Below are 15,357 nucleotides of genomic sequence, written 5' to 3' on the forward strand. Positions count from 1 at the left end.
TTTAGTACTCCAATCACAGAAGTGACAGCCCATCATTTGGGCCATAATTCTATTAGTTAGAAGTAAGTCACAGGTCCTGCCTGCTCCATGCGAGTGATCACCTCAGTTCAGAGAAACTAGTCTGTGTCCAAAATGGACTGTTGTCATGGCCTTGGTTGGTCTGCCATCTTGGTCATAGATTGTGAATACCAGGAGGCAGAAATTATCGTGGGCCATCTTAACAGTTGACTGCTATACCTTCTTTTCAAATATCTAAGAACTTTTGTAACTATAACTCACGGTTCTGATGTTAGGTTGCTATTTAGATTTACCCTATATCCATGGCTACATGGTTATATTGTGCTGTGGCTGCATTAGTCTCTTTTACAATTACTTATATAAATGTTGGCTATGATACTTGACCTCTAAAGTTTAGATGGCATTTAAAGGCTAAGATGGATATTTTTAAGTGTTTTTTATTTCTTCACCATTTTTTCAAAAATTCTGCAGCCCAATTAGAAACATTTGGAATATCTGTCAATTGCCATTGCTACAAATCTGGAAACAAATGATTAAAAATGCTTCATTTCACATGATGCACATATGATAAATATACGGTAGGGGAATGGACCTGTAATGTAAAAGAAATTGCCATCTACACTAGGTTTTTGAGAATACTTTGAAAAAAATCTTTGGTAAAAATGACGGGGGCGGGGGTTGCTGGTTTAAGCGTCCGACTCTTAGTTTCTGCTCAGGCCATGATCTCAAGGTTGGTGAGACTGAGGCCAGTGTTGGCCTCTACACTCATAGTGCAGAGCCTGCTTGGAATTCTCTCTCTGCCCTTCCCCCCACTCGTGCTCATTCTCTCTCTCTCTCTCTCTCTCTCTCTGTCTCTCAAAGTAAATAAATAAACATCTTAAAAAATCAAAGGGGAAATGGTTTTGATGAAGTTTATGCATTAAAGTAATTACTAATAGAAAACTTAATTCTACCTTTACTTCCTACTCAGAGGACAAAGTCGGAAATGCCTACCTATTCATGCCCTTTATTCAATTCTCCCAAATGAAACAATGTTGACACTCTACCCCTCCTACTAGCCCTGTGCTTCCTCTGCTTCAGTCCATAGCATCCTCCTTCCACTACAGGTATGAATCTTGAAGAAGTACCTTATGAAATTTACCTGACAATAATTAGAAATTATCCAAACATAGGGGCACCTGGGTGGCTCAGTCAGTTGAGCGGCCGACTTCAGCTCAGGTCATGATCTCACGGTTCATGAGTTCGGGCCCTGCGTTGGGCTCTGTGCTGACAGCTTGGAGCCGAGAGCCTACTTGGGATTCTGTGTCTCCCTCTGTCTCTGTCCTCCCCCTCTCGCACTCTGTGTCTGTCTCAAAAATAAAATAAACGTTAAAAAAATTTTTAGAAATTTTCCAAGCATAAAAAAATAAATAAAGCCCCTTCAGAAGGAAAAGAAGAAAGGGGCACCTGGGTGACTTAGTCAGTTAAGTGTCCAACTTTGGCTCAGGTCATGATCTCACGGTTCATGAGTTTGAGCCCCGCATCGGGCTCTGTGCTGACAGCTCAGCGCCTGGAACCTACATCAGATTCTGTGTCTCCCTCTCTCTCTGCCCCTCCTCTGCTCACACTGTTTCTCTCTTACTCTCAAGAATAAATAAACATTAAAAAAAATTTTTTTTAAGGAAAAGAAGAAAAATCCCCAATGCACCATCCATCCTTTCTTAAGTAGTCTCTTAGTTAATCTTGCAGGATGATTTATCTTTAATTATGAGTTTCTAAGGAACTGAACAAAATGGTATGTTACAGTGTTGTTTAATAAGGACAAAGTAGAAATCAGCACAAGGTGGCCAAGGACAACTTCATCTTTGTCACTTCGGACCCTGTTCTGTGACCTTGATGTTTATAGGAAGATGTTTTTGCTTGAGCTTGTTGAGGCATGGGGACAAGTATCTACAAGCAGGATAATTGTAGGAAGGTATACTCTAAAAAGAAGGTATGGGGCAGTTACAGCTCATTCCTGTTAATGCCACGTTTGTTTGTTGTCTGATTGTTTTGGTAAAATAAAAATGTAGGGTTTTTTTTAGTAGCAATTACAGATCTATGTTAGGCTCACACACTTTGGTAGTGTTCTGTTGAGAATCAAAAGCTTATGAAGGCCACAGTTTTCCCCTCTTAGCAAATATCTTCATAAAGAAATGATAGTGTAATTAGTGCTTAATAAAAACGTGTTTCTGAAACTCACCTTTTCTCATTTAAGCTACTGGTATGGGAAAATTGGAGCTGTAATTTCTTTTCTTTTTAAAATGTTTTTATTTATTTTTGAGAGAGAGAGAGAGACAGAGCACGAGCTCGGGAGGGGCTGAGAGAGAGGGAGACACAGAATCCCAAGAAGGCTCCAGGCTCTGAGCTGTCAGCACAGAGCCCGATGTGGGGCTTGCACTCATGAACCACGAGATCATGACCTGAGCTGAAGTCAGATGCTCAACCGACTGAGTCACCCAGGCACCTCTGGAGCTATAATTTCTTAAAGAGAAGGTAAACATTGTTCTGTTATTATTTTACAATGAATATATGCAAATACCTACATATAGGTTTTTTAAAATTCAAATTTTACAAAAGGATGTACAATGAAATTTATCCCTCTCTTTTTCAATTTTTAGTTCTTCTTAAAAATTTTTAAGTAAACTCTACACCCAATGTGGGCTCGAACTCACAACCCCGAGAGTAAGAGTCGCATGCTCCACCAATTGAATCAGCCAGATGCCCCTAAATCTCTCTCTCAATACAACTTTACCTCCTAGAGACCATCACTCGTAAAGATTCTTGTGTATTCTTTTTTTTTTTAAATTTTTTTAACGTTTATTTTTGAGACAGAGAGAGACAGAGCATGAGCGGGGGAGGGTCAGAGAGAAAGGGAGACACAGAATCTGAAACAGGCTCCAGGCTCCGAGCTGTCAGCACAGAGCCCGATGCGGGGCTCGAACTCACGGACCGCGAGATCGTGACCTGAGCCGAAGTCGGCTGCCCAACCGACTGAGCCACCCAGGCGTCCCTCTTGTGTATTCTTTTGTATTGTCAGTGTAAAAGCTCAACCAAAAGACCCAACAATATGGAAGTTTACTTCTCTATCCCATATGCTATGGCCTGAATGTTTGTGTCCTCCCAAAATCCATATGTTGAAATCTAACCCCCAAGGTGATGATGGTGTCAGCTGGTGGGGCCTTCAGGAGGTGACTAGGCCACAAGAGTGGACTGATGCTGTTATAAACGTGGCCCTTTCAATGATAATAGTTTAGTTTGGCGAGGCAGCTCTCTCAACATGGCCATCCAAGATCGCGTCTTCCTTTTCTCATGTTGCTAGGCTGTCCTGTAGGGAATTGGCATCAGCAGCATGGTCCAGGCTGGGGCGCCATTGCGGTTGGGTTCCAACTGAGGCAAGGGGGGGAATAAGAAGGAAGAATACGCAGACCAGCATCTTAAGGCGGAGACTCAACAGTGGCACCCACCTTCTCCTCGCCTTCTAAGAGGGAGGACCTATCCGGCCCCTCATAACGGCACGGTATGCTGGGCAATATGCCTGGCAGAAAATCTACAACTGTGGGAGAAAGGGAGAAGGAATTTGGTAGACAGCTAGCAAGCACTCTTGGCCACGACTTCTAATTTTCAGTTTGCACATCTAAGCCCGTAATTGCTCTTTTACGACGAAGGGGCAGGTTGTACAATGCCGCTCTATGTTTCACCCTTTTCACTTAATATTTCTCAGAGTCCCATCTTTCTTTCTGATGGCTGAATAGTACTGCCGTGTGTGAATATACCGTTAGGTATTTTCCCAGTACTTTACTGCTGAACATGTAGGTTGTTTCCAATCATTGGATATTATAAATGAGTCTATAACCCTTGTGTCAATATGCTTACATGGAGGTGTATTTATGAAATAAGTTCTTTTAGAACAGTGGCACTAAAACAGTAGTCTGCAGACTGGTACTGATCTCTGATCTAGATGTTGCTTGGTTTTGATGAGATAGAGAAATTGAGAGTTTTATCAGTTTAATATAAGAGATACATGTTTAGAGATCGATACATTTGGGCATTTTAAAAACATGGTCTTCTCTCACAGATGGTTGGGAGACTACTAGTCTAGAAGTGGAATTACTGAGTCCAAGGGCTTATGCATTTTAATGTTTGCTTATAGATACAGCCCAGTTCTGCAAAGTGGTTGTTCAGGTGGAATCCCCACCAAGAGTTGGGTTTTTTTTCTTCTTTTATTTTTTTTTTAAATTTGTTTACTGTTTATTTATATTTTTGAGAGAGAGAGAGAGAGAGACAGAGTGCAAGCAGGGGAGGGGGAGAGAGAGACAGAGACAGAATCTGAAGCAGGCTCCAGGCTCCGAGCTATCAGTACAGAGCCTGACGGGGCTCGAACTCATGAGCCGTGAGATCATGACCTGAGCTGAAGTCAGACGCTTAACCGACTGAGCCACCCGGGTGCCCCAACTTCTTTTATTTTTTAAATTTACATCCAAGGTAGTTAGCACCTAGTGCAACAATGATTTCAGGAGTAGATTCCTTAATGCCCCTTACCCATTTAGCCCATTCCCCCTCCCATAACCCCTCCAGTAACCCTCAGTTTGTTCTCCGTATTTGTCTCTTATGTTTTGTCCCCCTCCTGTTTTTATATTATTTTTGCTTCCCTTCCCTTATGTTCATCTGTTCTGTGTCTTAAAGTCCTCATATGAGTCATATTTGTCTTTCTCTGACTAATTTCGCTTAGCATAATACCCCTGGTTCCATCCACGTAGTTGCAAGTGGCAAGATTTCATTCTTTTTGATTGCCGAGTAATACTCCTTTGTATATATATACCACAACTTCTTTATCTGTTTGTCCATCGATGGACATTTGGGGTCTTTTCATACTTTGGCTATTGTTGATAGCACTGCTATAAACATTGGGGTGCATGTGTCCCTTCGAAACAGCACACCTGTATCCCTTGGATAAATACTTAGTGCAATTGCTGGGTCGTAGGGTCGTTCTATTTTTAATTTTTTGAGGAACCTCCTGTTTTCCAGAGTGGCTGCACCAGTTTGCATTCCCACCAGCAGTTCAAAAGAGATCCTCTTTCTCCACATCCTATCAACATCTGTTGTTGCCTAAGTTGTTGTTACCCATTCTGACAGGTGTGAGGTGGTATCTCATTGTGGTTTTGATTTTTATTTCCTGGATGATGAGTGATGTTGAGCATTTTTTCATGTGTCAGTTGGCCATCTGGATGTCTTCTTTGGAGAAGTGTCTGTTCTGTCTTCTTCCCATTTCTTCACTGGATTATTTTTTTGGGGGGTGCTGAGTTTGATAAATTCTTTATAGATTTTGGATACTACCCCTTTATCTGATATGTTGTTTGCAAATATCTTCTCCCATTCTGTTGGCTGCCTTTTAGTTTTTCTGATTGTTTCCTTCACTGTGCGGAAGCTTTTTATTTTGATGAGGTCCCAATAGTTCATTTTTGCTTTTGTTTCCCTTGCCTCTGGAGACGTGTTGAGTAAGAAGTTGCTGTGGCCAAGGTCAAAGAGGTTTTTGCCTGCTTTCTCCTCAAGGATTTTGATGGCTTCCTGTTTTACATTTAGGTCTTTCATCCATTTTGAGTTTATTTTTGTGTATGGGGTAAGAAAGTGGTCCAGGTTCATTTTTCTGCATGTTGCTGTCCAGTTTTCCCAGCACCACTTGCTGAAGAGAACTGTCTTTATTTCATTGGATATTCTTTCTTGCTTCGTCAAAGATTAGTTGGACATATATTTGTGGGTCCGTTTCTGGGTTCTATATTCTATATTCATTGATCTGAGTGTCTATTTTTGTGCCAGTACCATACTGTCTTGATGATTACAGCTTTGGAATACAGCTTGAAGTCTGGGATTGTGATGCCTCCTGCTTTGGTTTTCTTTTTCAAGATTGTTTTGGCTATTGAGGGTCTTTTCTGGTTCCAAACAAATTTTAGGATTGTTCTAGATCTGTGAAGAATGCTGGTGTTATTTTGGTAGGGATTGCATTGAATATGTAGATTGTTTTGGGTAGTATTGACATTTTAACAATATTTGTTCTTCCTATCCAGGAGCATGGAATATTTTCCCTTTTGTGTGTGTGTGTGTCTTCTTCAATTTCTTTCATAAGCTTTCTATAGTTTTCAGTGTATAGATTTTTTTACCTCTCTGGTTAGATTTATTCCTAGGTATTTTATGGGTTTTGGTGCAATTGTAAATGGGATCGATTCCTTAATTTCTCTTTCTGTTGCTTCATTGTTGGTGTATAGGAATGCAACCAATTTCTGTGCATTGATTTTATATCCTGCGACTTTGCTGAATTCATGGATCAGTTCTAGTAGTTTGTTGGTGGAATCTTTTGGGTTTTCCATATAGAGTATCATGTCATCTGCAAACAATGAAAGTTTGACCTCCTCCTGGTCGATTTGGATGCCTTTTATTCCTTTGTGTTGTCTGATTGCTGAGGCTAAGACTTCCAATACTATGTTGAATAACAGTGGCGAGAGTGGACATCCCTGTCATGTTCCTGACCTTAGGGGGAAAGCTCTCGTTTTTTCCCCATTGAGGATGATATTAGCAGTGGGTCTTTCATAATGGCTTTTATGATCTTGAGGTATGATCCTTCTATTGCTACTTTCTTGAGGGTTTTTTTTTTTTATCAAGAAAGGATGCTGTGTTTTGCCAAATGCTTTCTCTGCATCTATTGAAAGGATCATGTGGCTCTTGTCCTTTCTTTTATCAATGTGATGTATCACATTGATTGCTTTGCGGACATTGAACCAGCCCTGCATCCCAGGTGTAAATCCCACTTGGTCGTGGAGAATAATTCTTTTCATGTATTGTTGGATACCATTGGCTAGTATCTTGTTGAGGATTTTGCATCCATGTTCATCAGGGAAATTGGTCTATAGTTCTCCTTTTTAGTGGGGTCTTTGGTTTTGGAATCAAGGTAATACTGGCTTCATATAAAGAGTTTAGAAGTTCCCCTTCTATTTCTATTTTTTGGGAACAGCTTCAAGAGAATAGGTGTTAACTCTTCCTTAAATGTTTGGTAGAATTCCCCTGGAAAGCCATCTGGCCCTGGACTCGTTTTTTGGGAGATTTTTGATTACTAATTATATTTCTTTACTGGTTATGGGTCTGTTCAAATTTTCTATTTATTCCCGTTTCGGTTTTGGTAGTTTATATGTTCTAGGAATTTTTCCATTTCTTCCAGATTGCCCATTTTATTGGTGTATAATTGCTCATAATATTCTCTTATTATTGTTTTTATTTCTGCTGTGTTGGTTGTGATCTCTCCTCTTTCATTCTTGATTTTATTTATTTGGGTCCTTTGCTTTTTCTTTTTTATCAAACTGGCTAGTGGTTTATCAATTTTGTTAATTCTTTCAAACAAACAACAAGCTTCTGGTTTCATTGATCTTTTCTGGGGTTTTTTGTTGTTGTTGTTGTTTCGATAGCATTAATTTCTGCTCTAATTTTTATTATTTCCTGTCTTCTACTGGTTTGGGGTTTTATTGCTGTTCTTTTCCCAGCTTCTTAAGGTGTAAGGTTAGGTTGTGTATCTGAGATCTTTCTTCCTTCTTTAGGAAGGCCTGGATTGCTATATACTTCCCTCTTATGACTGCCTTTGCTGTGTCCCAGAGGTTTTGGGCTGTGGTTGTTATCATTTTCATTGGCTTCCATACACTTTTTAATTTCCTCTTTAACTTCTTGGTTAGCCCATTCATTCTTTAGTAGGATGTTCTTTAGTCTCCAAGTATTTGTTACCTTTCCAAATTTTTTCTTGTGGTTGATTTCAAGTTTCATAGCATTGTGGTCTAAAAATATACACGGTGTGATCTCAATCTTTTTGTATTTGTTGAGGGCTGATTTGTGTCCCAGTATGTGGTCTATTCTGGAGAATGTTCCATGTGTACTGGAGAAGAATGTATATTCTGCTGCTTTAGGATGAAATGTTCTGAATATATCTGTTAAGTCTATCTGGTCCAGTGTGTCATTCAAAGCCATTGTTTCCTTGCTGATTTTCTGATTAGATAATCTGTCCATTACTGTAAGTAGGGTGTTGAAGTCCCCTACTATTATGGTATTATTATCAATGAGTTTCTTTATGTTTGTGATTAATTGATTTATATATTTGGGTGTTTCCACATTTGGCACATAAATGTTTACAATTGTTAGGTCTTCTTGGTGGATAGACCCCTTAATTATGATATAATGCCCTTCTTCATCTCTTGTTACATTCCTTATTTTAAAGTCTAGATTGTCTGATATAAGTATAGCTACTCTGGCTTTCTTTTGTCAACAATTAGCATGATAGATGGTTCTCCATCCCCTTACTTTCAATCTGAAAGTGTCTTTAGGTCTAAAGTTGGTCTCTTGTAAACAGCATATTGATGGATCTTGTTTTCTTATCCATTCTGTTACCCTATGTCTTTTGATTGGAGCATTTAGTCCATTGACATTTAGAGTGAGTACTGAAAGATATGAATTTATTGCCATTATGTTGCTTGTAGAGCTGGAGTTTCTGGTGGTGTTCTCTGGTCCTTTCTGGTCTTTGTTGCTTTTGGTATTTATTTATTTATTTAGTTAGTTATTTTCGTCTTTTCTCCCCTCAGAGAGTCCCCCTTAAAATGTTTTGCAGGGCTGGTTTAGTGGTCATGAACTCCTTTAATTTTTATTTGCCTGGGAAACTTTTTTTATGTTTATTCATTTTTGAAAGACAGAGAGAGACAGAGCACAAGCAGGGGTGGGGCGGAGACAGAGGGGGACACAGAATCTGAAGCAGGCTTCAGACTCTGAGCTGTCAGCACAGAACCCGACGCAGGGCTCGAACTCATAAACTGCGAGATCATGACCTGAACCGAAGTCGGACGCTCAACCAACTGAGCCACCCAGGCGCCCCTGTCTGGGAAACTTTTAATCTCTCTTTCTGTTTTGAATGACAGCCTTGCTGGATAAAGAATTCTTGGCTGCATATTTTTATGATTCAGGACATTGAATATATCCTGCCACTCCTTTCTGGGCTGCCAAGTTTCTGTGGATAGGTCTGCTGCAAATCTGATCCATCTTCCCTTGTAGGTTAAGAACTTTTTTCCCTTGTTGTTTTCATGATTCTTTCCTTGCCTGAGTATTTTGTGAATTTGACTGTGATATGCCTTGTTGACGGTTGGTTTTTGTTGAATCTTATGGGAGTCCTCTGTGCTTCCTGGATTTTGATGTCTGTGTCTTTCCCCAGGTTAGGAAAGTTTTCTGCTATGATTTGCTCACATAACCTTTCTACCCCTTTTTCTCTCTCTTCATCTTCTGGGACCCCTATGATTCTGATGTTCCTTTTTAATGAGTCACTGATTTCTCTAATTCTTAAATCGTGCTCTTTTGCCTTAGTCTCCCTCTTTTTTTCTGCTTCATTATTCTCTATAAGTTTGTCCTCTATATCGCTGGTTCTCTGTTCTGCCTCATCCATCCTTGCCGCTGTGGCATCCATTCAAGATTGCAGCTCAGTTATAGCATTTTTTATTTCATCCTGACTAGCTTTTATGTCTTTTATCTCCACAGAAAGGGATTCTAATCTATTTTTGACTCCGGCTAGTATTCTTATTATCATGATTCTAAATTCTGGTTCAGAAATTTTGCTTGTATCTGTGTTGGTTAAGTCCCTGGCTGTTGTTTCTTCCTGCTCTTTCTTTTGGGGTGAATTCCTTCGTTTCATCATTTTGAAGGGAGAAAAGGAATGAATGAAGTAAAAAAAGTTAAAATTAAAAACAACACACACACAAATCAAATAAATGATGCTATATCCTAGGTGTGTTTTGGTCTGGGTATTGAAAGTGGCTTGATAGATTAGAGAAAAAAAGGGGAAAGAAAAAAAGGAAATCGTTTGAAAATTTGAAAAAATGAATACACTGAAATAGAATAAAATGAAATGATGGAAGTAAAATAGAATTTGAAAAAATTTACACAAAAGTAAAAAATATAGTAGAAGAAAAATTAAAGAAAAATATCTTTAATAAAAGTTGAAAATAAAAATAAATTTTCTCTTTATTCAAAAAAAAGAAAAATTAAAAAGAGAAAAAAAAGAAAATCGAATAGATGGACCAGCGAACGGACTGAAATATGACTGAAATTACTTTGTTTTCCCCTAGAAGTCAAACTGAAGCACTTTATAGTCCACAAACTAAGCAGGCAGAGAGACTTGTGTTGTTCCTGAAGAGCAAGGTTGGCCCACTTGGGCGGGGCTTAGTGTAACAGCTCCATTCTCCACTAGATGGCGCTGCTTAGCTTACTGGGGTGGATTGTTGTGGCGCTTGTAGGTGTGTATGCGCATGCGCGGGAGCAGTGAAAATGGCATCACCCAGCTAACTGGTCTCTAGGATGGGAACTCTGTTCTCCTGGATCAGCAATCACACACCCGTCCTTTGTCTTCGTCTTCCATCCACTCCCTGCTTTTACACTGTCCGTGACCAAGCCCCAAGCAGCACCTCCCTCCTGAGTTTTATCTCAGATGCAGCTGTTTTTCCTGACCCCTCACTTCTGAGGGACTGCGGCTTTGACCCGTTCTGCCCCTCTGCAGGAGGGTCTCACCAAGCAATGGCCGAGTGCCAGCTGCACCCAGGAACGTTCATGGGACCGTGCTGCTTCCAATGCCCAGAGACTGTGGCGGGGTGCCAGCCCGCCTCAGAAAAAGTTCATGCGATCATGTAGCAGCAGCATTTCAGGGATTATGGAAAATCACAACACACATCTGGCACCAGGCTTTACCCTTAATGACCTGTTCCAGTGAATGTGGTTGTTCACCCAGGTCCACTGGGGCCTTTGCCTCTTGGGGGGCCACACAGCCTCTACCAGATGTCCTTCCAGCAGGGGAACTGTCTCTCCCCGTGTGGCTCCAAGACCCCTGGACTTCACTCTGCTCCTGAGGATTCACCCTTCCCACCAGAGCACCACCAGATATCAAGCTGCAGAGTTTCAGACTCTGTGCTCCCCCTGTTTATAGAGTCTTAATGGAATTTAAACCCTTTCCTTTCTCCTTTCTCCCTTTTTAGTTCAGTCCCTGTGGCTGTTTCCACTTTTCCACCTTCTCTCCAGCCCCTTTTGTGGGGGGGGTTCTTTTCCCATATTCTCCCCCTGTCTCTGTCCTCTCTCCACAAGCAAAAATAGCTCCATGCCCTATGTGGCTTCTCTCTCTCCCCTAATTCACCTCTCTGCACTGTGTACCTGCTGAGTTCTGTGGTTCAGGTTGTGCACATTGTTGTGTTAATCCTCAAATCAGTTTTCTACGTGTGCAGGATGGTTTAGTGTTGGTCTGGCTATATTTCATGGATGTGAGATGCGAAAAAACTTCCATACTGTTTGAGGTTCTTAAATTAGTCATCCTAGACTCTGGGATTTCATCTGATCGTTTACATCATCTGTGGGGTGGTGGCCGTCACGGTGCTTGTAGGCATCTTCGCCAAGCTCCCCACCAAGAGTTTTGATGGAAAGAGTTATAGAATTAGGGTCAAATAAAAGTTGATGATTGTCTTTTTCCAATTTAAGGTTCCTTCCTGAGGAATTAGAAGTGATAAATCTGGCATGGGTTTAAATGGATTTAATTAAAACACGCTGTAACCATAGGTGTGATATAAAAGTCTACAGCCTTCCTGGCAGGTGTGGAATCCATTGGGAAGGAGGAGAGGGTATTAGGAAAGCCTATTTAGCATGTGCTTTGCCTTTATAATAGAAACTACACCATGCAAAATTTCATACCATATTACTGACTGATGGTGATCCATGGAATGAGGAGTGAGGAACTCTGAGGGGAGACATTGGTTGAGGATCCCAGAGATAAGGTTACTCAGTTTAATGTGACTAATCAACTGAGTAAGGACACAGGGAGTGTTACATGATGACAGTGGAGGAGGAGCCTGAGGCAACAAAGATCTGACATGTGGCCCAGGACAGGTACTCAGTTTGTTGCTTCTTTATGCATTCGCTTTTCCTTTTATGATCTCTGGCTCGGAATAAGAATAGATGTAGAACCTGGTTCCATAAAGCTCCAGAAATAGGCTTCCCTGATGCTGTTAGAAATCTAACATCTTCTCAGGGAAATGCTGGGGCTTGTTTGCTTTGAAATCGACCCAGATATTAGAACTACCAGTCGAACCAAGTGCTTCCCACTGTCCTCAGCATAGGACACACGAGTGAGAAGAAAGGTAGAGTCTTTTCCTGGGAGAGAAATCTGTCAGGATGGCATTTTGCCAGCAACCTGGGGAGTCAGACCCAGGTAGATCCTCCTTCCCACTTCCAGAAACTTTTCCTACCAAGTGGAGACTCTGTCAGAGGAATTCTCTACCGTTTTGTTGTTGGTTCTTAGATGTTTATTTATTTATTTTGAGAGAGAGAGAGAGAGAGAGAGAGAGAGAGAATTCCAAGTAGGCTCCACACTGTCCCACACAGGGCTCAAGCCCACGAACCATGAGATTATGACCTGGGGCAAAATTAAGAGTCGGATGCTTAACCCACTGAGCCACCCAGGTGCCCCTATCCACTCTTTTGATATAGCTCATTCTTACGATGTTCGTGCAACTAAAATTGAGTGAGCATCTACAATGTACACCAGTTGTCACTGCGTCCAAGTGCACTTGCAGAGAGTCATGGAACCAATGGTGACCAGTCTTCCCTCTTCTCTACAAGACCAGGCCTCAGGTGAACATGTATCCTTGGGGTGAAAAAGAAGGGAAAACTACTGTGGGAAGGGGGAGCCATGTTGTAGCAGTCAACATCTATGTGTGTGAAGGACTTTCTGGAAGGTCTACCAGGCCTCCATGCTCCATTTGGTCCTGCCATAATACTTAAAACCATCCACACGTTGCTCATCGCTATGTGCTAAAGAAAACAAGACCTAGGGGCACCTGGGTGGCTCAGTTGGTTAAGCATCCGACTTTGGCTCAGGTCCTGATCTCACAGTTCATGGGTTCAAGCCCTGCATCGGGCTCTGTGCTGACAGCTCGGAGTCTGGAACCTGCTTCAGATTCTGTGTCTCCCTCTCTCTCTGCCCCTCCCCCGCTCACACTCTGCCTCTCTCTGTCTCTCCCTCTCTCAAAAATAAAAACATTTAAAAAACAAAGACAACAAGAGGTAAATCATTAACACTTCAGCTGTAATTAGATCCTCTGTCTCCTTCTATTAAGAAACAATAGGTCTCATACATTCCAAACTTCTTTTATCTTTTTAAAGGCCTCATCCTCCCCTATGACCAGCTTTGGTAAGAATATAAAATCATCAGGCCTGGAATATGTCATATAACATCGCACTTATCTTCCTCTTCAATTTAAAATGTATACTTAATAAACAAATGCCTTTTGAACAACTAATATGCACTGAATCCTAAGGTGGGTTCAAACATGGCCCAAATCCACCAACTGGTCAATGGATGAATGAAATGTGATCTCTCCACACAGCGGAAAGAAGCCAGGCACAAGACACCACAAGTTTTATGAGTCCATCTATACAAAAATGTCCAAAAGCGGCAAATCCATAGAGGTGGAAAGTGGTTGCCTGGGCCTGGGGGTTAAGAGAAGATAGAAAGGGTTAATGGGCACAGGATTTGTTGTTGGAATGATGCACATGTTCTGAGTGTAGTGATGGTCGCACAACCTTGACTCTACTGACAGCCTTATTTCTCTTCTTTTATTTTGGGTGGCAGTACTAGCATGGCCCCACCATGTCAGAAGCTGCTAGCAATTCTACCCTATACTCTTGAAGTCCTATCGGCTCTCTTTGGTTCTCTGCTTTTTTCTCGGAGCTGGCAAAGATTTGCCAAATCCCTGTTTGGCACTGATCTCTGATTATTGGCCTCTGTAAAGTACCCTGAACCACAGAGACTGGAATGCCCAGTTCTGGTCATAGTGAAGGAACTGGGTGACTCTGGGGAAAATCACTCCACCTTTCTGAGCATGATTCTTCATTTGTAGAGTGGCCTAAATGATCCCCAAGGTATTTTCAAATATTACTACTGTATTAGTTTCCTAGGGCCACCATAACAGAGTACCACAGACTAGGTGGCTTAAAACATTAAAAGTATACTGTCTCATAGCTCTAGAGGCTAGAAGTCGGAAATTCAGCTTCCTCTGAAACCTCTATGGGAGGGTCCCACCCTGCCTCTCCTAGCTTCTGGTGTTTGCTGGCAATCCTTGGTGTGGTTTAGTTTGTAGATGCGTCACTCCAGTCTCGGCCTCCAGTGTCACATGGCTCTCTTCCTTCCATGTCACCTCCTCTTCTTTTTAAAAAAATTTTTTAATGTTTATATTTTTATTTTTAATGTTTACGTATAATGTTTATTGAGAGAGAGACAGTGTGAGCAGGGCAGGGGCAGAGAGAGAGGGAGACACAGAATCCGAAGCAGGCTCCAGGCTCTGAGCTGTCAGCACAGAGCCAGGTGCGGGGCTCGAACCCACAAGCTGTGAGATCATGACCTGAGCCAAAGTCGGATGCTCAACCAACTGAGCCACCCAGGCGCTCCTCTCTCCTCTTCTTATATGGACATCAGTCATATTGGATTAAGGGTTCCACCCTACTCCAATGTGGCTTCATCCTAACTAATAACATCCACAATAGCCCTATTTTCAAAAGAGATCACATTCAGAGGTACTGAGGGTTAGGGCTTAGACATAAAATTTGTGGCAGGTCAGGGGACACAACTCAACCCATAACAGCCATGGCTTTTCTTCTTTAGCAATGACTTCGAATTCCATAAAAATTGAAAAAGTCCTTGTGAATGGGAAAGTCTTTTATGATGGTTGAAAGAATAGGCAATTTCCCTCCCAGCTGTTAATAAAGCTATTATGGTGATATGGCCAGGTTTCCACTGTCATTATCCTTGAACTTAAAGCCATAATAGTATCCATTATTTCCAATGAGTACAAAAGAAGGTCACACAATTGTGTTCTCTTCCTCTCTGCCCTTGAGTGCTTTTAGGGAATGGGGGACTTGATGAAGCCCCGTGTCTTACTCAACAATCACGTAGTCTTAGAGGATACAGGGCAACAGATAACTGTTTTGAACCTGAAGTGGACATCTCAGGGCTTCCTGTGCCAATGACCCCGAATGGAAAATGGTCTTCATAAATGTCCCCCCAGGGGTGCCTGAGTGGCTTGGTCGGTTAAGCGTCTGATTCTTGGTTATGACTCAGGTCATGATCTCACAGTTTTGTGGTTTTGAGCCCTGTGTGGGGCTCTGAGCTGGCAGCTCAGAACCTGCTTGGGATTCTCTTTCCCCCCACCTCTGCCACTCCCCCACTCACACACTCTCTCTCAAAATAAATAAATAAACTTAAAAAAATAATTA

This window comes from Lynx rufus, unplaced genomic scaffold (genome assembly GCF_022079265.1).
Source record: "Lynx rufus isolate CCGP_SWC_20201006 ecotype Redwood Valley unplaced genomic scaffold, mLynRuf1.p SCAF_14, whole genome shotgun sequence".
Lineage (NCBI taxonomy): Eukaryota > Metazoa > Chordata > Mammalia > Carnivora > Felidae > Lynx > Lynx rufus.